We start from the raw sequence: 24,465 nt of genomic DNA on the forward strand, positions 1-24,465 counted from the left end.
GGAATGTGTCGTGTCGTGTTTAATAATAATAACAAAATAACGGAAAAATAACAGACAGACAGACAGCTGGCAACGACGCCTGCGTCGCTTTGGGAGTGCAAAAGGCGAGTGCTCAAATGCTGGCGCTGTGCCCAATCTAAATAAGCTAAGCGACGGTCGCCGGCAAACAGCTGTTATCTGTGCTTGTGCTGTGTTATCGATAACAGGCGCTGCCCTCTCGCTTGCAGGCCATAGCAGCGAGCAAATGTCATGCTGGTAAGTGCAAAGCGATTAATCGCAACATTTTCAGTTTATCGCATTTGAATTTGAATTTGAAATTAGAATCGAAGTAATTGCTACAATTTGGAGGAAATCAAAAGTAGCATTTAATTGCAAATAACTTTATTTGTTTGCTTTGACTGCAAATAAGTGCAGTGCTTATCACATCGAGTGGTTTTCCGCCACTTTTGTTGCGATAACGCAGTAACAAAGAAATTATTTTTACATCATCAGTTGCTGCGGCTGCGATAAGCGATGGCGATGGTGAAAATAATTCGGCCAAGGCTCGTTCGCTCTCTGTCGCTCTCCTCTCTCATATTCACTGTGCATTTGTCTATCTGGCTTTGCCTTTGGCTTGGCTTGATAGTGATAATCTTTTGCGGGCCGCAGCGACAGAAGTTTTGTAGCTGCACCGCACATTGTTTGTTATCTCTTTTTCACTCTTGCTCTGTGTACTTTGGTGGCAAACTTTGCTCCAACGGGGCAACTCAGATACCAGAAGGTGGGCGTCTCTAAAATGGAATGCGAGCGATGCGAAAGCGTAAATTGCGTTACTTTTCCATTTGGCATGCACTCATTTTGGATTATCTGCACTGGCACTTAATAAACTTAATGACTCTCGAAGCCTTTTTCTTTTTCTTTTTTTGTGCTTTGCCTAAAAGCACTCGCGAGTCCTTTTTTTCCACAATCATTCACTGATAAGCAGCCCCGCCCTCTCCCCTCTGCCCTGTGCTTTGCCAATTGTTCACTTCATGGCACATTCCGTTCGGCAATTGAGTTAAAAAGTCACAGGTCAAGTGACCAAAATATAGAATTTGTGTTTTCGACTGTTTTCGTTGTCATAGACATCATCATCGGGGTCCCTTTGATGGACATTTGAATGGGGGGCAAAACCTTGGGAAACCAGCAAAGCAAGCAACTGCATTAAAGTTATAATTAGTTAGCTCTGCCACAGTTGTTCTACTTTTAAATTACAAAACAGCTAGAAAAAACGAGCAAAAAAAAAGAGATGTACGCATGTTACGCCCTGCGAAGTATGCAGCAAACATTTTGATGTGCTTGGGTTTCCTGCTTGGCAACTTTAATGACATTTTTTTTTATTAATTACCACGAGCTCGCATTTTATCCTTTTTCTGTCGATTTTCTGCTCATAATTACAACATTTCCAATTGCTACAGATATTAGCAATTTTTGTTCTTCGAACTTTGCCGCGCAACCAACCTAATTAAGCGCCATCTGTTGGCACTTTGATCAAAGCTAAGATCAAAGCTGCGGCTGATCTGGCAACTCTCAAGCTCACTGACGAACGCCATTGCTTATGTTCACGCTCAGCTGTCATTGTTCTATGCACTCTGCTTCGCTCTTACCTAGAGTGAGTGAAAATGTGTCTCACTCTATCTTGCCTGCTGTTGTTCTTGTTGCTGCTGCTGTAGTCTAACATGCACTTGCATATTATTTATTTACGACTGCACAAACTGGACAGCGAGTGAGAGAGAGGTAGAGAGAGGGAGGATAATAGGTAGGAGGCAGCTTTGTATAACGGATTTTGGTTTGTTCGGTGCGCTCTTGTACGACGATCCCAACCGCCACATGTTGCATTGCAAAATGATTGCGGTGCTTTGCTGCGTTGCATTGCAAAATGTTTTATTGCAACTACAACTTGTGGCAATAGCCACAGTGAAGCACAGTTTTTCTCTGGCCAGCAGCAGTTACGTATATATTATATGCACATACATGCATATGTATATATGTATATATACTCCTAAAATACTCCTTTGCGCTATCTGTGTCTCTGTCTCGCATGTGTTGTGTGCCATGTTTTGTGGCTTGGTTGTGGAATGCCGCTACATTTTATTATGGCTAAACACGCATTCATTATGCGCCCTCAGCTGCAGTTCGCATGGGCGACAAGACAAATGTTGACCAACAACAACAATAACAACACGAAGTCTGCTCGCATGTCGTGTATGCAAGCACATGCATTGTTATCGCTATCATCGCTATCGATAACACGTTAAATATGTCCTAGTGTTTTTTCTTAGTATTTCCATTACATTGAAAGTCGTTAATGATCCGGCCACTCTTAAGCTTTTTTGCTGAACGCCATTTTGTATTTTGTATTTGCACTTGTTAAACGCCATTCACACAAAAAGCAACACACGTTCAAAAAGAAGAAGATTTTAATGTAATATGGTTATATTATTATTGCCTTCAAGTCTCTGATATGTATTTATTATATTGTCTTTATATTCTGTTGGCAAATTTGTGAAATATTTATTATAACAATTTAAATATTAACATGACTCGATTATTCACTATTTGCAATACACGTCGATCTATTGAGCATTTATTTAGATATGTTATCGATAAATTGAGTTTTGATCACGAAGATTTGATTGTAATATGAGTTTATTATTATTGCCTTCAAGTTAGTGAAATATTTTTATTATATCAATTTAAATGTATCTTGACTCGAGAACTTTTCACAAATGGATAATTTATATGAGTATGTTATCGATAAATTGAGTTTAGATCACGTGTTCATCTTTAGCGATTAGCTATTAACTATGGCGAAGTAACAAGGTGCAAAAGAAGGAACAGGAACAGAACTCTAAACTGAGTGACTACGTGGCTCATTTAGCGTTCGGCTAATCGCAAATAACGCACATCGATTAAGGCCACATCAAATGAGTTGGCTAAAATAGGAAATGCCAAGGAACACACACACATCGAAAGATGAGTAAAAACGTGAGTGCGAGAAAGAGAATGAGAAACAGAAATAGAAACAATTAGCACGGTCAGAACATAATTGGCGTGCAGTTAGGTCTCTGATTAAAGAAGCAATCATAAAATTAAGACCCATAATCCTCTGCAATTTGAGCACACGCATCACAATTGACGAAGGTGCGGCCAAGGGGTCGAAGGGGGAATGCCACAGGGGAAAGGAACGCGAGGCTGGCGGCGACTCAATCGGAAGAAACAAAAGCAGGAGCTGGCCAGAGAGAAGCTAATACGAGTAATAACCAACAGCAGCAACAACACAACACAAGCCAGAAGACTATTAGAGTTACAATTGTAGCTGCTGATCGACTAGAAGTTACCCTGTAAAGTATATGAAGAAGATGCTATTATTATAATAAACATATTTTATACTATAATAAGAACTACTGCTTGATAGATTTAAATATTTATTTGTGAAAGCTGTCAAACTCTTTCATTTATAACATTTACTTACAGTATGTTAAGAAACTGAAAAAAAAACATATTTTGCGACTTTGCATGCAAAAATAATATCTTTAGTTACTTTTTTTCAATACCATTATAAAACTAATTTTAAATGACATATTACTGTATCTCTTAATCTTCATCTTCTCCATTTCAATTTATCTTTTCCTTAAACATAGGGTATCAAAATCACTTTACACGCTTTGTCTCTATCCACTACACACACACATACAAGCACGCCATCTCTAGCTCTGTGTGTGTTGTGTGTGTGTGTGTGAGAGTGCATTTCGGTGCGTGGTCCACCAAGCGAAATGCGGAACTCATTATGTACGTGCGGCGATTTGTGTGCCCCGCTAACAACAACAACAACAGCAACAACAATGAGAACTACAACAGGCTGAGAAGAAGCAGCAGAACTCTCAGTTTGTATCGACTGTGCAAGACCCTGTAAGAAATTTGCTTTTGGCTATTGGATGAAATTGATGCTGTTGTAATTGGTATGTAATCAAGCTTTTATATGAAAAATATTAAATTCTATAGAATTCAATATTCACTTCTTATAAGTTCGATAACTTGTTATCGTTTGCTATTGGTTTGTAATCCAGCTTTATCTTCTTTATCTACTTGCTTATTCAACTAGTTTAACGCTAAGAAAAATTATCAATTCTATTGAATTCACTTTTCACTTCATATAAATTCGATTATTTGCTATCGTTTGTTATCGTTTGCTATCGGTATGTAATCGAGCTTTTTCTTGGTATGTAATCAAGTTTTTTCTTCATTATTTGCTTGCTTATTAAACTAGCCACTTAAACTAGTTTTAGGCTAAGAAAAATTCAAAATTTTACAATACAATAATATAAGGTAGTATTAAAAGTTGTTATACTATTCATTTAATTTAAGTTCGATAACTTGTTATCATTTGCTATCGGTTTGTAATCGAGCTTTTTCTTCTTTATTTACTTGCTCATTAAAATAGTTTTACGCTGAGAAAAACTAAGAATAATTATAAATTTATAGAATTTACTATTCCCTTTACAGAGAATGAATTCCATCATATAACATCGATAATTTGTCGTTAACGGATCGCTCTTTATTGGTATGTATTCAAGCTTTTTCTTCATTATTTGCTTGCTTATTAAACTAGCCATTTAAAGTAGTTTTAGGCAAAAAAAAATTCAAAATTTTACAGTACAATAATTTAAGCTAGTATTAAAAGTTGTTATACTATTCACGTCATTCAAGATCGATAAATTGTTATAGGACGTTATCGGTATGTAATCGAGCTTATTCTTCATTATTTGCTAGTTCCTTAATCTACCGACTTTAATTAGTTTTACGCTAAAAATAAGAAAAATACTACAGGCTTCACTATTCTCTTTACAGAGAATGATTCCCTTCGATTAGCATCGATAATTTGTTGTCGTTCGTTATCGGTGTATAATCAAGCTCTATCTTCGTTTTTTGTTATCAGTTTATAAAACTAGCTACTTAAAGTTTGTTTTATGTTAAGAAAAAGTAAGTAAAAGTTAGTAAATAATAATATAAGTTAGTATTAAAAGTTATTATACTATTCACTTCTTATAAGATCGATAAATTGTTATAGTACGTTATCGGTATGTAATCAAGTTATTTCTTCATTATTTTTTACTTTATTAAAATAGTCACTTAAATAAGTTTTACAAGCTAAGTTAAATACTATACTATACTATACTATTGAAAGTTGTTTTTACTGTTCATTTAAGATCGATAACTTGTTATCGTTTGAATTTCTTATCGATTGTGGTTAATACCCCGTTTGTCTTTATCGTTTACAGGGTATGAAGGCAACTAATATGAAATGTTCATAAGCAAGCTGGGCATCGGGAATGAGGATTGTGAAATTTGAGCTTGCGTCTTCGACTTGGATTTGGTTTTGGATTTGGATGTGGATGTCGATAAGGATGTGGAGAAGGCATTTGACTGAGGATTGCAGTCAGTTGAATACGCTTCCGGTTATACAAATTGTATGTGAAACGTGAGAAATTCATTTCCAATCGACGGTCAAAGGTTAAGTCAACAACAATTAATAAGATGATGAGAAAGAGAAGAAGAAGAGTAAGTATTATTCTATTTATATAAATTATTAGTATTGAGGTTAGGTTGCTTCTGCAAGTGACACAACTTTAATGTGACAAAAAACGTGTGTGTGTGTGTATGTGTGTTACCTGTATGCATGTGTGTGTGTGTCGACTTTTTGGCATATGCAGGCAAAGAAATGTCAAAATTCAATTTAATGCTGCCGTAGCGAGAATCTGTCAGCTTGCAGCACAAATAATGTCAAAGCCACACTTATTCACACACACACAGCGTCACAAAGCATTGCACACACACACACACACACATACACTCACGTATCCATACAAAGGAATAGCTTTGCATTGGTTGCGTCTGTCAGCGGCAATTGTGGCTGATTTGCGCTTTTTCTTGCTTGACTTTGACTGCGAAGAGGAGACGGAGACGGAGACGCAGACGGTGGCGGAAAAGTGGCGAAACGAACGCAGGAAGGCAGACGGATGAGCGAAGAAGAAGAGAAAGAGAGAGAGAGAAGGCACGCGAAGATGTCACACAACATTCGAAAAGCGTTTGATAAACGGGCAACGACCACTCTCCCCCTCTCTTTCTCTCTCTCTCTTGTATGTGTGAGTGTGTGTGTGTGTTGCTATTGAAAGGGTTGTGACGTTGACAAGTCAAATGATTTCTCAAAAGCAGCTGGCAAGCTGCAACTAAGAGGGATTAACAGGTGAAAGCAAGCGCGGAAGAGGGAAGCGAGGCAAGTGAGTGGAGGAGGGAAGGGGAGGGAAGGGGAGGGAGAGTAGCCAGCGGCAAGTGCTGAAAATCAAACTAGCATTATCAACGAATCATTTCTGACGAATGATTTCTAACTTGCATTTATTTTCCCATCTTTACTTATTCGCAGGTTGCCATCGATTGCCCGACAAAAGCAGAAAGAGGTCAGCAAAATTGTGCAAATAACATGCGAGATTTCTAGCATACTTTTAGGCATGCATACTTTTAATCGTTTCTCGAAATGCAAAGCATGCTGCATACTTTTGGGCCGTGCAATTAAATCAGCAAATGCATTTGAACAATGCAATTCATTGCATACTTTCACAGACGAGCAACAGCAGCAGGAATTGATAACAAGGATTTTATTGAAGATTTATAAATTATCGCATGCTCTTTTGTTTGTTTCATTTAAGCAAAGCTCGATAAACAAATTTATTGATTGTTCATTTAAGCCATAAAATCTCATACTTAACATATCGATGTAAATGCCATGCAAATCAATTAAAAGCAGTTGCATACTTTTGGGCTGCAAAATAAAATTCTTTTGTTTTTGGGCTTCGCTTTTTTCATTGCATACTTTGGGGAGCAACTTGAATATGGGCTTCAGAATATGAAATTAGCTTTAGTTGCCACGTATCCTGGCGCATTTTGACCGCACTTGGTTTGCTAGGTTCGTAAGGACCTCCTTTACCGATCTGCATCAAAAAATTTGGGGGTCATCTAAGAATCCAACACTTGGAAATTTTTCGTCTCGGAGCCGCAGAAAAGCTGGCCGATTCACGAAATCCTTGATATCTCGGAAACCACAAGGACGAATCGCATGTCCTTTGGTCACATGATAGCCCTAAGTGAGACAAGTTGATTGACATACATATTGCCAGGATACGCAAGGACATTCCAGAGTTATAGCCCATTTTCTTAAAACCAAAAAGTCCTTGTAGCTCGGCCGATTCAAGGACGATCGTCCTCGGAGTTGCATATCCGAACTTCTAATTAAAAACTCTATCCGCGTGCCAAAGGACATCCCTCTAGTCCTTCAAATGGCCGAGATAAGGACGATTTGGCGTTTTTTGGGCAATTTTTCTATGCTCCCCCCTTAGAAAATTTTGATGTGAAATTTTTGGGAATATCCTGGAAATCCTTGAATGCCAATCGATAGTCCTGGTTGCGGTGAGTCCAAAAATATGTATCCTTCCAGGATACGCAAGGATATGGCTGAGCTTGAGATAGAAAAGGAAAATATCAGTCACTTGGCGCATCCTCAAAGTATGCAACAAAAAATTTAAAATTTATGATCGAACATCCTATTTACAAAAATAGCTATATCTCGGCTATATCCTGCCACAGGACGTCGGCACATGTCTCGTTCGAATCGCAAGGACGAACCCTAGCGATCGGCATCAAAAAAATATGGGGTCATCTAGGAATCCAACACATGGAAAATTTCAGCCCGAGGACCGAAGGAAATACGCAAAAAACACAAATTCCAGGATAACTCGCAAACCACAGGGACGATTCGGATGTCCTTTGGCCAGTTGATAAGTCTAACTAATAAGCATTGTTTGGGACAGGACTCGCCAGGATACGCAAGGATTCAGCCGAGTTATAGCGAATTTTGTGTTAGGAAAAAATTCATATTATTTCAGCTCCTGTAAGGACTTTCGTCCTTTGTATTTTGTATTTCAATTGAGCTCAATTAGTACTATTCGTGTGCCAAAGGATATCCCTCTAGTCCTTCAAATGGCCGAGATAAGCACGATTTGGCGCTTTTTCGGCAATTTTTCAATACTCCCCCCTTAGAAAAATTGGAGGGAAAATTTTTGGGAATATCCTGAAAATCCTTGAATGCCAATCGATAGTCCTGGTTGCGGTGAGTCCAAAAATATGCATCCTTTCAGGATCCGCAAGGATATGGCTGAGTTTGTGGCATCGCAAGTCGAAGTCCAGGCAGTCACTTGGCGCTCCTCGAAGTATGCAACAAAAATTTGAAAATTTCATATTTTTCTTAGCGCGCCAATTTTCAATTTGAAAGCAAACGACGGAGAAATTAAAGTTGTTAAAAATTGAAAATATTTACACATATATTTTTTTATTATTTATTTAAATTTGAACATATTTTTTGTGTTACTACAAATTTTATTATTAATGTTAAAAATTAAAAAATATAGTTTTTATGGCTTATTTAAGTGTTTATAAATGTTTCTTTTTTTATATATTTTTCCATATTTAATTATGATTGCTAAAAATGTTTAATATATGTATAAATATATATTTTTTTAATTTATTTAAGTATACAAATATTTTTTTTATTACTTAAAATTTTATTATTATTGGCAAACATTAAAAATTCCTACAGATATATATTTTTTTGTGGCTTATTTAAATTTATATATACATTTTTTTGTATTATACAAAATTTAATTATTATCACAAGCTGGATTGTAAATAAAGTATGAAGTTTATTTAAATATACATATATATTTTTTTTGTATTATTCAAAATTTAATTATTATAGCAAGATAGATTGTAAATAAAGTGTAAAGTTTAATGAAATTTATATATATTTTGTTTTTTTATTACACATATATTTTTGTATACATATATTTCTTTAAATTATTTATTTAGTGAAGCAGCTGTACAATTTAATAATTACCTTAACAACACATGGATAGTAAATGAAAATGAAATACAAAGCGGTGAGGATTACATAGTATAAATATAAAGAGCATAGTTTGGTATTACATCTATTATATAATTATTATTATTAATAAATACTATTCTATATCTATTACATCTATTATATAAATATACATCCATTAAAACCAAAAATAAAAGTTATTTTCAAACGCCAAAAAATGTCAAGTTAGCTGATGAAGTATGAGGGAAACATAAGTGAGCAGCAAGTGGAATCCATTGTTATAAATTTAATCCACCTGGCTGTAGTTATTGTTGTTGTTATAGGGAACTTAAAGATGCCATTCATAAATATTTCCAAATTAAAGCCTTTTCTTCGCTGAATCTAGAAAATGAAGAAAGAAATTGAAAAACAGATTTGAATGTGTTTAGAACTGTTCAAGAAAGCGTTTAAACAGCGACTGCTCTTAGTTATACAAACAATTATTGTAGCTTTAAACCATTCGAAATACGAAATATGCTCGAAACAAAGTCATTTTAACCACTGTGCGAAATAAAACGCTGAATTTTGAGCAGTTTGCGGTGCTTAGCGCGTTGATTGTTGCCAAAGTGCGTGAGTGGAGCACTGAGAGGAAGGGAGACGGGGAGAGGAAGGGGAGGGGAAGGAAGAAGAAGAAGAATAAGAAGGGGAGAGGGGGAGAAGAGGGGAGGGTTGAAGCTTACTCCTCGCTTGGCGCTGTTTATTTGGCTGTTATGAGCTGAAATCCGAGTGTTTTGACATTCAGAATTAGCTATTGTGATAACATTTATGCATGTATGAATGTGTGTGTGTGTTGGTGTGTGTGTGCTGGTGTGTGTGTGTGTGTGCTGGTGTGTGCTTCATCGCACTTAATTGGGCAAGCGATTGCCTGACTTGCTTACAAATGTGTTAAAGGAAAATCCCAAAAGCAAAAGTCGAAAACAAGCGTCACGCACACACACGTACTCACATGCATGTATGTATGTGTGTGTGTGTGTGTGTGTGTGAATATTGCATGCGATAAATTATTTTAAAGCGCAACGCCCCCGCCACGCCCCTTTCCACCATCACATCTATTTAATATACCGCGACGCATCAGTTTTAATATTGTTACGAATTTTATTTAAGCGCATAAAAATTTATAAACGTTTATGACAAGCAGCCACGCCCACTCATTCACTTCACTTACAGCGTGGGAGAGGGGGAGGGGGAGGTAGAGAGGAAGAGGGGAAGAGGCACTCTGACAACGTTTTCATTAATAATTTGTGCTTTTGTTTTTGGCATTTGTCGGCGGCGGTTTTGGCGACTACTCAAATAAAATTTATTGTTTCTGATATTTCTTTAGTCATTATTATTACGCATATTTATTATTTATTATTTATTTATTAATTTGTTTTGCATGCGGATTATGCGGGGCATGTCATACACACACACACACACACACACACACATATACAAACACCCGCAGATTCGACGCTGTCGCGACATCGCACTGTGGAACAAAAGCTGGCAAAACTTTTGCTACAATTTTTTTTTCATTAATTCATTTCACTTCAGTAATTTATATATTCTATATATGAATTTGAAATAAATGGAAAATAAATTTGCTTTAACTCAATTTATATACTTTACATTTAAATTTAATTTATATATATCAAATATGAATTTAAATCATATAGAAAAGAAACAGTTATAATCATTTACATAAAAATACAAACGAAAAGTTACATTTATATACTTTACATTTCAATTTAATTTATATATTTAAGATATGAATTTAACTCAAATAGAAAACAAAATGTTTAAATAATTTTATACAATAAAAAACGAATAATGAAAAGTTAAATTTATATACTTGTATAAGATTTAATTTACATATATACTTCAAATATTAATTTAAAAATATGAATTTAAAAACAAAGTAAAACGAAAAGTTCAATTTACATACTTTATTTTTCAATTTTATCGATATATTTTGAATATGAAGGTAAAACAAATGAAAAACAAACAGTTAAAAATTAATGTTATTTGCAAGAATATTAAAAACAAAAAGGTAAATTTTTATACAAAATATTATAACTTTATGTTTTACATTTGTTTTTCAAAACAATTAAAAAGAAGACACTTTCAGAATAAATTTTAATAATGAGATACATAAATTGAGTATAAATGAAGAAAGAAACTAATAAGAAAGTTAGAAGAAACCAAATTAATGTACAACAAAAATACTTTAAATATACCAAAGGTTATATTTGATATATTTATACAGTACTACATTCAAAATATACCATAAAGTGAAAAATATACTATAAAGTGCACAATATACCAATGCAACATACAAAAGTATTTCTTTAATACCAAAAATGTATAAAAGGTAATACCTAAACTTACCTGATATTGCTGGATTCTTGGCAACTCTTGTCCCACTGTGCAACAGCGTCATCGATAGTCAGCGCGAACATTTCGTTTGATTTGTTATCAGGTAACGTTTGTTGTTGTTTTTGTTGTTGCTTTTGTTGTAGGGTTGTTTGTTTGCTTCAACTTGTTGTTGTTGCTATAGTTGTTGTTGTTGTTGTTGCGGCTGTCGCTGTCGTCGTTGATGGCGTTTGTAATTTCGTTTTCGGTATTATGTAATTTATTAACTTTTCATTGAAAGTTATGTGCGGGCGCCTCTTCCCTCTCCCCCTCTCTCTCTCTCTTCCTTTCTCCCTCTCTCTGCTCTGCTTCTGCTCTGGGCCGACGACATCTTTAATTAATTACATTTTAACATGATAATTAATAGCGCCGTGTCCTCTGACGACAGACGACGAAACGGCAAGCGACAAACGACAAGCGACAAACGACAAACGAGAGTCGACATTCGACATTCGAATAAAGCAAACGGAGCAATTGATCGCCTGACATGCTGATGACAACAATTCATTCACTTGGTTATTATGTACATGATATGTATGCTGAAAGGTTTGCCAAATTGCGACTGAAAGTGCAACGGTCACACTCAGCACTCGATTATTCGATTGATCGATAACATTTAAGCACATCGCTAATTGTCGGTTTAATTGATATGAATTTCTTTTTGTATTTTTTCACAACTACCTATTATCGATAACATATCGGTCACACTCTGTACTCGATCGATCGATAACTTTTACGCACATCGCTAATTGTCGATTGTATCGATACGAATGGTAGCTCCTCCTTTTTATTTGCTTTGGTTGATTTGAATTTCTTTTTGTATCTTTTCGTAACTACCTATTAGCGATAACATATCGATCACACTTTGCACTCGATCGATCGATAACATTTACGCGCATAGAAATTGCAGTTCCTCTCTTTTCTCCTTTATTTCTATAGATTACAACTTATTATCGGTAACATATAGTCGATTACATTGATCAATTGGTTGATCGATAACATTTAAGTATATCGCTAATGTCGCTTGTATCGATAACAATTGCAGCTTCTCGTTTTTTGCTCGCTCTCTTTGAATTGAATATCGTTCTGTATCGTTTCATAACTAATTATTATCGATTACATATCGGTCACACTCTGATCTCGCTAATTGTCGCAAAGCAGTTGCAGCTCTTCTTTTTGTTCATTTTCTTTTTTCATTTCCTTCCATAGCTTTTTATAACAATTTATTAAGACATTCGATTAATACAAACGACAATTAGAGATATATGTATGTTATCGATCAATCAAGTGTACAGAGTGATCGATTTGTTATTAATAACTGGTTATGGAAAGATACAGAAAGAATATCAAATCATATAAACGAACAAAATAGGAGGAGCAGCACTATCGAAACAAGCAAAAATTGGTGATGTGCTTATAAACTATCGATTAATAGATTACACTGCACACTTGATGGATCGATAACATACCTACATATATTTATATTTGTTGTTTGTATCAATCGAATGTCATAGCATATTAGTTTCTTCAATTTGTTCACGTTTTTGTTTTTAATTTCATTCTGTATCTTTTCATAACTACTTATCGATAACATATCGATCACTCTGCACACGTGATTGATCGCTAATATTTGCGCACATCGTTAATTGTGGCTTGTATCGACAGCAATTGCAGCTCCTCCTTTCTTTTTATATTGCTTCATAATTATTTATCGATAACATATCGATCATACTGCATATCTCCAATTGTCGCTTGTATCAATCAATAATTGTGCACGTTTTGTTTTTATAAATTTCGTTCGATATCTTTTCATAACTACTTATTATCGATAACATTAATTTGGTCACACTGCAAACTCGATTGATCGATAATTATCGCTTTTCATTTTTGTCTGCTCTCTTTTCTTGTTTTAGTTTCATTCTGTTTTCTTTTTTTATAACTACTTATTATTGATAACATATTCTTACCACAATGATTATTCAATTGTTTTCCATCTTTTTCATTTTTGAGTTTGTTCTTTTCTTGTTTTCTATATTGAGTATTCATGGTACATCTGTAAAAAAGTAAATATTATTACTTAATGGCACACACAGAGGAAAGTCATTGATAAGCAATTTATTACTGAAGCGACTTTTGTTTGGCTGCCTTCGAAAAGCTGTTTCCATTGAGTGAATTGAATGTGCAACAAAATGTAGACACAACTTGTCGATAATCTGCACATCTGCACAGACAATTCATATATAATATGAATATGATGAGAGAATATTGTATTATCGCAATCTGAGCTTAATTTCAAAAGGCTTTTGCCTTTGCTACATGTGTACAAAGTTGTTAATTCATCATTGTTGAGGGTTTGAAAGGCGGCATTCAAATGTATTTGTGCTTGAATGCACGTTAGTAAATACCTCACACACACACACATAGAACACACACACACACACACATTCGTATGTGACATGCAATATCTTGAGATAAATTAGCATAAATGCTGGACAGGTAAATTCGGTGTCGAAATTCAACGTTGGAGTCGGAGTCGGAGTTTTGCATTCCGTTCGTTACAATTCGCAAAGTCAATCAATCATTTAGCCAAGCGATCTTAATTGGAATTCAATGTACACTTCACAGCAGCGTAGCTAAATTAATATTGTAAACCGAAAATGTTCAATGGAGTGAGTCGACTAGCTAAACACCCTTTAATTGAATGTACATTTTGATATAAATCAAATAATTGACGCGAAGGCAACAGCGGGCAATAAAGAGAATACTGTACAATTTAAATTTTATACTAGATTAAATAAAAGAATAAAAAAAAATGAAATAAATAAAAATATGATGTATTCAATATGGACTTGATTTTAATATACATAAAAGATTTCGTATTTTAGTAAATTCTAAAACATATCTTTAATAGTATAATACTGTACATTTAGTATATTAATATAATAATCAGAACCATTCACATTCAAATTGCATAGTACGGAATACAGTATAATACACATTGTGTAATAATAATGTTCTATAACTAATAAAAATTGCATACAGCATAATATATGTGCATATAGTATAACAATATACTGTAAATTCTATTACATATATAGAATATGGTATAATAATATACATTTGGTATATTAATATACTATTACTTTTCATACATATATAATATACACACATATAGTATATTAAAATACTATTTAGAACCATTTACAAACAATTCGCATAATAATATAATATGTTACAATATAATATGGTATAAAAATATACGTATAATATATTAATATACAAAAAATTATAATATATATAAAATATAATACAATAATAGACATTTAGTATATTAATGTACTATAACTTCCAAAACATTAAAAATCTAGTATAATAATATACATATATACAGTATATTAGTATACTATTCAGAATCACTCCCAATCACTTTGCATAATAATATAATACATATATGAAATATGGTATAATAATATACTATAACTTGTAACAGATTTAGAATATAGTAAATTACAAATACAGTATAATAAAATTAAATTAATATATTTTTAAATACTATGTGAGTGGATTCACAATCAATTTGCATAATAATATATAAGTATATTAATATACTATAACTTCAAATGCATTTAGCATCAAGTATAATAATATACATACAGTACATTAATATACTATTCAGAACCACTCAGTATCACTTTGCATAATAATATACTATAACTTATAATATATACAGAATACAGTATAATAATATACTATAATTTCTAATTTATATAGAATATGGTACAATAATATACATTTAGTATATTAATATACTGTTCAGACTCGTAATTAAATTTCATTATAATATAGTATATCAGTATATTAAGATACTATAGCATCCAATGCTTGTAGAATTTAGTATAATAATATACATAGAGCATATTAATATACTATTCAGAACAACTCACAATCAATTGGCATAATATTATTCTATAATTTATAATACATGCAGAATATAGTATAATATACATACATACTATAATTCACATATGGTATAATAATATACTGCAGCTTTTAATACACATTCAATATACTAAAATATACGATTCACAATCAACTCGCATTTCATTTCAGTTTCATTTCAACTGCATTTGTTCACTCTAATTTGTTCAACAGAAATTGTTTTCAAACAATGCCAAAAATAACTCAAGATTGATTTGATACAACATACTATAATGTTGTAAACTGTGCACATAATAATTCGAGCAGACTTTTCAAAAAGTTGAAGTTCGAGTTGCAAGTCGCAAGTTTGTCGAATTATTCATATGATATACGCATGATAAGAAAAGTAACTGTTGTTGTTGTTGCTTTTGGGGTGCAAGGAACTTGCAAGTGGCAACAGACAATGCGGAATCATCAGGCTGCAATAATAATATATATATATATATATGTATAGTTGAGAGATGATATTGCATGAGGCACGATGATGACCATAATGATACACAAACAATTGCCAAGGCATTTCAATTCAATTCAATCTATAAGTATTACGTTTTTTTTCTTTCGTATTTTTTATATTTTTCATTTTATCTTATTTGTGTGTGTGTGTGTGTGTGTGTGTGTGTTTGTCTCTGCGTGTTTTTATCTTGCCGTCTCTCTTGATTCGTCCTTCGGCTGTGTCCGGTTGCCAGGACCTAAAAGTTGTTTTGACAGTAGCCAAGATTGAGTTCTTATTCAATTTGTACGGATTTGTACATTGGCCATATACGATGGCCCCTTTTTTTTCTCTCTCTCTCTCTCGCTCTCTCTCTGTTGTACCCTTTCACTCCTGCTGCTATTGGAATTTATTTCATATTATTGTCCTTCCACAACTCCAACTCCAACTCCAACTCCATCTTTTGTTGTTGTTTTTTGTTATTGCGTCACTACTTGGCCTTGTTTTGGCAACTCTGAAAGTCGCAAAACTTCTCTCTCGCTTTCTCGCTCTATTGTGGCCCCAGCTGCAGTTAACTTATGTACCCCTTCCTTTCCCCCTCTCCAGCTCGGGGGACACGTCTGTTGTCTTGGCTGCATGCCTCCTGCAAATGCTTCAACTTGGCCGACAGTGGGCAACCAATTGGCTGCCAGCAGCCCGCAAAAGTATGCTACAAAAGTGTTGCCAGCACTTCAAGTACAGTGCGCGCTCGCTAAGCTGCACTTCAAGCTTTCCGCTTGCCTCTTCATTGATAACTAACATCTTTCATTGATGTCATAGAAAATCAAGTGAAAATTGCCAAAAACTTCATCAATGATTTTTCGATTATGAATTTGTGTGAAGTTAGCTTAAGTTGAACTCCTTTGCAGCCAGCGTCTGACATTTAAGTTAGTGTTACTTTAAAGTAAAGCTATATTTAAAAATAAATAATATAAAAAAGGCTTAAGCGCAGCTATTTTCTATTATAATTATAATAGTTAAGATACTTACAATTCATTGGTTTACAATTTGTTATCATGTTTTAGTCACAACAGAAAACTTAAAAACATACAAATATTAGTAAATAAATAAATTTTCATTCGCTTAGTATTTGAGTTATACTATATCATATTATAGAGATTAGCTAGTGAGTGAAGTAGAGAGTAAGTTGCTTTATAGAATTGAAGTGTCGATTGATTTGATATTTGATATATTGAAAAGATTTGGGAAGAGTTGTTAAATGGATTTGTCAATAAATTGAATTGAATTGAAAATTAATAATAGTAAGTTTCGCTTTGGTATTATTAGAAGATCATCAGTCGATCAGTCGTAACGAGTTTCGAATTCAGCAGAAAGTGGTATTACTTAAATTTATTTAATATTGCATTGAACAACCAAAGGTTATTTATACAACTAACATTACATGTACAATAATATAATATATAATAATAATATATAATAATAATATATAATTATATAGTATAATATAATAATAAATTCGTATAATAGTCATTTTCTATTCAAAACATTCTTTGAACCTAAAAGTTCTTAAACTCTTTCTACTTCTGCATTATATACATAAAATGTTATTTATCGTATAATTGAATTTTTAAAATATTGAACTTATATTATGGAAAATTTTCAACTCAAGTGAAAATTACTTTAAATTATAATGCTTAAAGAGGAAGTGTTTAAGAGCTTTCAAATTTAGAGAATGTATGTATATAAGCTGAAATTTAGATTACAAAATGTACTATTGTAAAAATACTATTATATCATCGTATAAATTAGATTATATTAGATTATATTATTTTAATATTATTTTATCGTCATTATAGTCAATTAAAGAGTGTTGTATAAGCTAAAATGAAGTAAGTGATAAGTTAAGTAGCTTCAGATTGTGAAAAAATCAACATTTTATTAGCGACTACAAGAGGGTTGTGCTCAGCGAGTGTTTACTGTGTGCTGTGGGCATGTAAACGCACATGAACTGCACTGACCATGACTTCGTGACGACTTCGACTGCGACTTCGACTTCGACTTCGACTTGTGACTGTTTTGCAACTTGCGAACTTCTCCCCTTCCACTTGACTGCACTTCCTAAAGAGAGAGAGAGAGAGAGAGAGGGATGCAGGAGAAAAGAGTGGTCTTAACTACCTCTTAACTTGCATCGCATCGCATCGATTGCCGACTACAGATTTCATTGTTATTGTTATTATTGTTGTTGCTGTTGTTGTTGCTGTTGTTGTTACTGTTGTTGTTGCTCCTGTTGTTGTTGTTGCTTGCTTAATAATATGCTGGAAGAGCAAACAACACAACACAAGCAACTTTTTGGCAGGTTGTTATTTTTGTAATTGGCACTTTCAAGTTTTTGCTTATCGAGTGTCCGTCCAGGGTTGCCACCCCACATCCAAATTAATCAACTCTGTTCCAATGATATTCTCACATGCATATTGGATATTTATGAGCTCGGGCATCGCTTGATGTTGATGTTGATGTTGATTTCGATGTCGATGTTTTTACTGCTCTTGTTGCCTTGGCGATTGTTGTTCGCTGCTTTATTACACTCTTGTTAAGCATACCCTGCAAACGCACAACTTCTTTCTCTCTCTCTCTCTCTTTGTCTCTCTCACACACACTCTCCCTCTACTCTCATATACCCTTCAATAAGTAACCTGCTTCAAGTGGATCAACGCTAACCACTTTTGAAGATGAGCTGCGCATTTTTTCCTCAGTGCTTCGCATTTTTTTTGCTCGACATTTTTGCTGCTGGTTTTTCGTGATACCCTGTAATCCAGTAAGCAAGCACAATGATTGATGCCTAGCTAAACAAGTTTAGAACTCGACTTATGAAACCTAGATAATAATTGCTTTTACTTTCGAGCTTAAAAAAATAGCCTAAATTAATACAAAGTTATTCAAACGGTAAGACCTAGGAGGCTGTCATTTGTACACAAGAAATATAATAAAAGTAAAAACCTATATATATATAAAATAATAAACAAAACCTATATATGATTGGCCTGACTCATTTATCCATTCACTGACGAAACTATCGTTTATCACATTATCCATCATTACCATGTTAATGGTAAGAGCAAGGAGGTGTTGACCTAAAATAATTTACAATATTTAATCGTGCCATAAGTCTGGGATTTTCAAAACTAAACTATTGAATAATAATAAATACCTTAAAAAATACTTTAACAAATATTTGTCATAAATATGAGCATAATTATATAAATAAGATAATAGTAAGGAGGCTGCAGTTTTCACACAACATAGTTTACACAATTTGATAATGCAATAAGTCGGGGTTTCTTTTTGAATAATGCGTAAGTAATGAAAATTCAAAAATCGTTTAACAAATATTTTTCAGAAATGTAAACTATGTAATATGAATAAGGTAGTAGGTAGGAGGTTGCACTTTGTAAGCAAAGTTTACATAATTTGTACCTGCAATAAAACTGGATTACTTAAAAACTTATATATTGAATCAAAAACAATTAAAATTAAAAAATAGTCTAATAGATGTTTATCATAAATATGATTTATATAAAATGAATATTATTGAGGAGACTACACATTGCAAACACCACAGTTTACACAATTTGATTATTGCAATAAGACTGAGTTTTTTTTTAAGTAATCTATTAAATGAATAAGAGATTTGAATTCAAAAATAGAATAGAAAATAGCAAATATTTGTCATAAGTATGAACAATATTTGATAAGAACAAAGTGACTGCATTTTGTTAACAAAGTTTACTGGGTTTTTCATAGCTAACCTATTGAATCCATAAAAAATTAACATTTAAAAATATAATAGAAAATAATAGATATTTGTCATAGATATGAGCTTTGTAATATGAATAAGGTAGTAGCTAGGAGGCTGCACTTTGTAAACAAAGACTATGCAATTTGATGGTGTAATAAGGCGTAGTTTTGAAAATCTAATCCACTGAATGCATAAATAATCAAAAAGCACGAATATCTTAACAGATATTTGTCATAAATATGAACTATGTAATATGAGTAAAATAGTAGCCAAGAGGCTCATAAACAAAGTTTCCACAATTTGATCGTGAAATAAGAGGGTGATATAATTAATATACTATAGTAATATGTAATCCAAACACAAATTTGACATAAATATAGATGTTAAATAATAATAACAACAATAACTTAATACAATTTAAATAAGATAATCAGAGGCTGCACTTATTAAAGAAAAAGATTCACACATTTTGATCGTGCAATAAGACGGGGTTATAATTAATAATAAAATTGAGTCCCAAGCTGACAATAAATAAATATATAATAATAATAACAACAATAACTTAATAATTATTTATAATTAAGGCTGCATTTTGTAAACAAAATGATATACACAACTTGATCGTGAAATAAGGCGGGGTTATATAACATATTATATAATGTGTATACTAAAATTGAATTCCAAGTACAAATTTGTGATAAATACAAATATAAATATAGGATAATAACAATAAAAGCTTTGCCTTTGACTATTTACTATTACTATGCATAAAAATGTGAAATGAAATTTACAGGGTATCTGTGCGTGCAATAAGCGCATGTTTGGTTGTTGCTGGCTTTTGGTTTAGTTTCGTTGCGCGACTCCAAATTGCCAACTTAGTTGTTATTTGTTGGCTGTCTGGCAGCTTGACGGACCGAGAATGTGCTGTCCCCGGGTTGGACAGACGGAGGGAGAGAGGGACCAGAAAGGTCGAAGGGATGCAAGGAGTCTCGCTGACTGGCTGGGCTCTGTTCTTGTTCTTGTTCTTGTTCTTGTTCTTCTGGCCAATATTCGTGGCCGCAGCACTCTGATGGCTCTCACGTCACCACTTCTGCAAATTGCGGCAATAATGCAACAAAGGTTTCTTGGGAAACACACACCAAATTGCATGCGCTGGGGCTCAAGCCCCTCTCTCCTCCCTCTTCCCCTCTTCCCTCACACACTGCTAGGGACAACGGGTGAAACTATTCCAAGCAGGCGACTGAGCGACTTCAAGACGCCAACGCCAACTGCCGTTCGCTTTTCCCTTTCCATCTTCGCCCTGCATTTCATTTGGCATTTTTTTTTCCCTGCCTTGCCTTGCCTTGCCCTTAGCCTTGGCTTTGTAGGGTATCCCGACTGCAACAGGCAAAAGGTAACGCAAGGCTACGTAGCTGACTTTTAACTCTATTAGATAATCCGAATTTATAGAATATAGAATTATATATTATTATTATTATAGAATTATTATTTATAGAATTTATTTATCTTTCCAGATACTTTAGGTACAATTTAAATTTCTAAAATTCACTATTGAATTCTGCAAGGAATTTAAAGTTTGAACTGCATTTATACAGAATTTGTGAATTGAATCAGAGATTAAATGGATTCAAAACTGTCTAATTTATATAAAGTGTAATTTGATTGACTTAAATTTTAGATTTCAACAAATAAAAATATAAGAAAGAATTAAGAGAGATGCCCGTCGGGTAAGATATTCTACAAATATACCACAAAAATACTAAAATTTAAGGTCGAATGTACCTGCTGCCCATTTTTTAATAAAACCATACAAATATACCAAAAATATACTGCAAAATACTGAATATACAGTCGAGTATGCTCGACTGTGAGATACCTGCTACCCATTTCCAATAAAAACCACATTCAACAAATATACCAAATATATACCGCAAAAATACTAAAAGAAACAATCAAGTTTGTTCGACTGTGAGATATCTGCTAACCATTTTCAATAAACCATTTTCTACAATATACCAAAAATATACGGCAAAAATACTAACATATATAGAAAGCTATTTTTAGTCTATCGATATTGTCTTACATTTAAAATATACCGTAGAGTACAAAATGTTCAAGGGAGTGAAATATCTTTGTTGGCAGCGACTTAATGCATCGGATGATATTAAATTATATTATGATATGTACAGCTGTGAACTTTGAAAAAAGCAATGCGACAGAAAAAAAAATACTTTTATTACTTGATCGCTGGCACATTTTTTTTATAAAATGGAAAATAGAGATTGTTGTATTTATCGATTTTAAATGCGCCGGTCGTAAGCACTGCTATTTCAAAGTTCACAGCTTTGTATGTAGTTAAAAAAAAAAAAAAACTTTTCATTTGCTATAATTCTACTCAATATGTATGTTTAAGTATTTTTATGGTATATTAAGCTTTTGAAAAATATTTTAGAATAATATCGTATTGTTCTCGAATGTAGCTTTCTTACATGCATCTAATTTAATCTTTCTTAATATAACTTCTCCACAATAATAAGACTTTCGCAAGAATTCTCATGTATCTCGATCTAATCAAATGAAATGTGTTTAAAGAACTAATTATTATTATTACTCTTGTAATAACTTCTAGAACATTTTCGATAAGCGCATTTGCAGTTCGTTGTGCTGCATTTATTTAGTTTAGTGCTTAGTTTCATTTCGTTTGCTTTTTTTTTTTTTTTTTGTTTTTTTTTGGTGTGCTCTCTGTTTACATTTTCAGTTGCTGCTGTTGCGGTTTCCGCTTTGGTTTTCCATGTTGCAAGCAACATTTTTGTTTGCAATTTACTTTGGAATGCCCCAGCACACCTTTCCCTCTCCCTCCCCCCACGACATTGCAGACTTGCGTCTGCTGTTGCTGCGGTTTTCTAAGAAAAATCTTTGTTGGCCAACCTCTTAACGGTGTATGGGGAATTCGCGTAATTGCAACACAACATTCGCTCAGTGCGTGTTTCCTTCTACCTCTCCCTCTCCCTTTCCCTTTCCCCTACTCTTCCCTCTCTCTCGCTCAGGCTGTCGCGGTTTAAGTGACTGTTGACTGACTGCTGCTGCTGCTGCTGGCAGGCAAATCAACTGACAATGCAACTGATGCGGGTCGTGCAACGAGTCAAAATACTCGCTACCCGTTACCCACAACCCGCTACCCGTTACCCGCTACCCGTTACTCGGTACTCGCTACTCGGGTAATAATAAAAGCAGGTCGCCATTGCCGTTGCTCATACGCCGCGTAGCACACAAAGTGATTTGTGGGTTGAGAGCAGCAGCTGTCTCCTTTGCTATTTTTCCCCTCTTCTTTTTTTTGGAAGGCTTTCTGTTGACATGATGACAGAATATTGCAAAAAGGGCAGAAAGGGAGTTGAGAAGTGCGGGTAGCAATCGATTAAATGCAATTATATTTTCTATATTCTACGATAAGCTTCCAACAAGAAATTTGTATTCCCCACGGAAATGTCTTTGATTTTTAAATTATTCTATTCGCCTGTTTTTCGACCTGAAACCAACAACAGTTTTATCTAAGCTATGCGTTTAACTAATTAATGCAGTATCACAGACTGTATTTCCCAATTTTTATATATATACTAAATATATGATTTGGTATAATTTAGTATTTTATCGGTATTCTAATATATAGATATATACATAGTATGTAGATGTTTTAGTATTTTTATCGATATGTAAATATCTTATATTTTAGAAAATAACAATTAATTTGGTATATTTTAGTATTTTTGGCATATAAGCTGGTAACAAGAATTTGTATTCCCCATGGAAATGGCTTGGATTTTTTAATTATTTCTATTCGCCTGTTTTTCGACCTAAAACAATTTGTATTTCCCATTGAAATGGATGAATTTTGCAACTAAAGCTGAGTTCATCAGTGTGGAAACAAGTCTATTTCATAAATAGTATATTGATATACCAAATATATGATTTGCTATATTTCAGTATTTTGTATCGGTATGTTAATTTGTTATACTTTTGAAATATCGATATACCAAATATATAAATTGATATATTTTAATACTTTTGGTATATTATGCTTTTCTTTGGTATATAAGCAGTTAAGAATTAATGTTAATGTTAATGTTAATTTGTTATACTTTTAAAATATCGATATACCAAGCATATGCTTTGGTATATTTTAGCATTTTTCGGTATATAGGTGTGGTATATTTTTGAAATATCGACATGGTCTAGTTTAGTATTTTTTATCGGTATGTTAATTCGTTATGTGTTAAAAATATCGATATACCAAATATATGATTTGGTATATTTTATTATTGTTTGGTATACTAATTTGTCATACGTTGGAAATATTTAAAAAAATATATGCTTCGCTATATTAAATTGGTATATATTTTACCAATATCCATATTACAACTATATGATGCGGTATATATTAGTATTTTTTGGTATATGAATTTGGTATATTTTAAGAATAATACCACGCGTCTTTCAGCTGTCTTACTTGTTTCTTATTTCATCGATACTATATCATATATTCAGATGATTTGCAATGCAAGCAAACAGTTGTTTTGATGTCTGTCAATCTAGTGGCATCCACAACTCAACTCTTTGCAACATGCAAAGGCAAATGAAGATGCTAAATCAGCTTAATGGATTGATTCTTGGGATTCTCTAATGACTAAATTATGTGTGAGCAAAGAGGAGGCAAAAGAAACGGATTGAAAAGGTGTTGTTAGTTGGCTATCAAACACTCACATTCACTTCAACACTCACTCGCACTCACACACTCATTGATTCATTCGTTCATTGATTCAATCGCTGCGCTTCCGTTAGCTGCTAATTTTTCGTTGTCTATCCAATCGAGCGACGAGCGAT

General features: G+C 33.5%; 1 protein-coding gene and 1 long non-coding RNA gene across 4 annotated transcripts in view; both read left to right on the forward strand.

Annotated features, from left to right (window-relative positions):
* Window positions 1-111: 111 nt before the first annotated feature.
* On the forward strand, window positions 112-5,516 carry LOC133847136 (uncharacterized). Of its 2 annotated transcripts, none has more exons than XR_009895126.1 (3): window positions 112-255; window positions 3,663-3,980; window positions 5,301-5,516. It is a non-coding gene; the product is annotated as an uncharacterized LOC133847136 (long non-coding RNA). The 2 variants fall into 2 exon arrangements; XR_009895127.1 differs by lacking the exon at window positions 112-255 and adding an exon at window positions 3,024-3,362.
* Window positions 5,517-24,465, forward strand: part of LOC133847133 (chondroadherin) — a 115,707-nt gene continuing 96,758 nt past the window's right edge. Inside the window, exons 1-2 of one of the 2 annotated variants that reach the window (XR_009895125.1) lie at window positions 5,517-5,580; window positions 6,443-6,850. The gene's annotated coding sequence lies outside the window, so the exon portion shown is untranslated. Of the gene's footprint in view, window positions 5,581-6,442; window positions 6,851-24,465 lie in introns of those variants that run through there. The other variant, XM_062281941.1, reaches the window with a different exon arrangement.

Source organism: Drosophila sulfurigaster, chromosome X, assembly GCF_023558435.1.
Source record: "Drosophila sulfurigaster albostrigata strain 15112-1811.04 chromosome X, ASM2355843v2, whole genome shotgun sequence".
NCBI classification, from domain to species: domain Eukaryota; kingdom Metazoa; phylum Arthropoda; class Insecta; order Diptera; family Drosophilidae; genus Drosophila; species Drosophila sulfurigaster.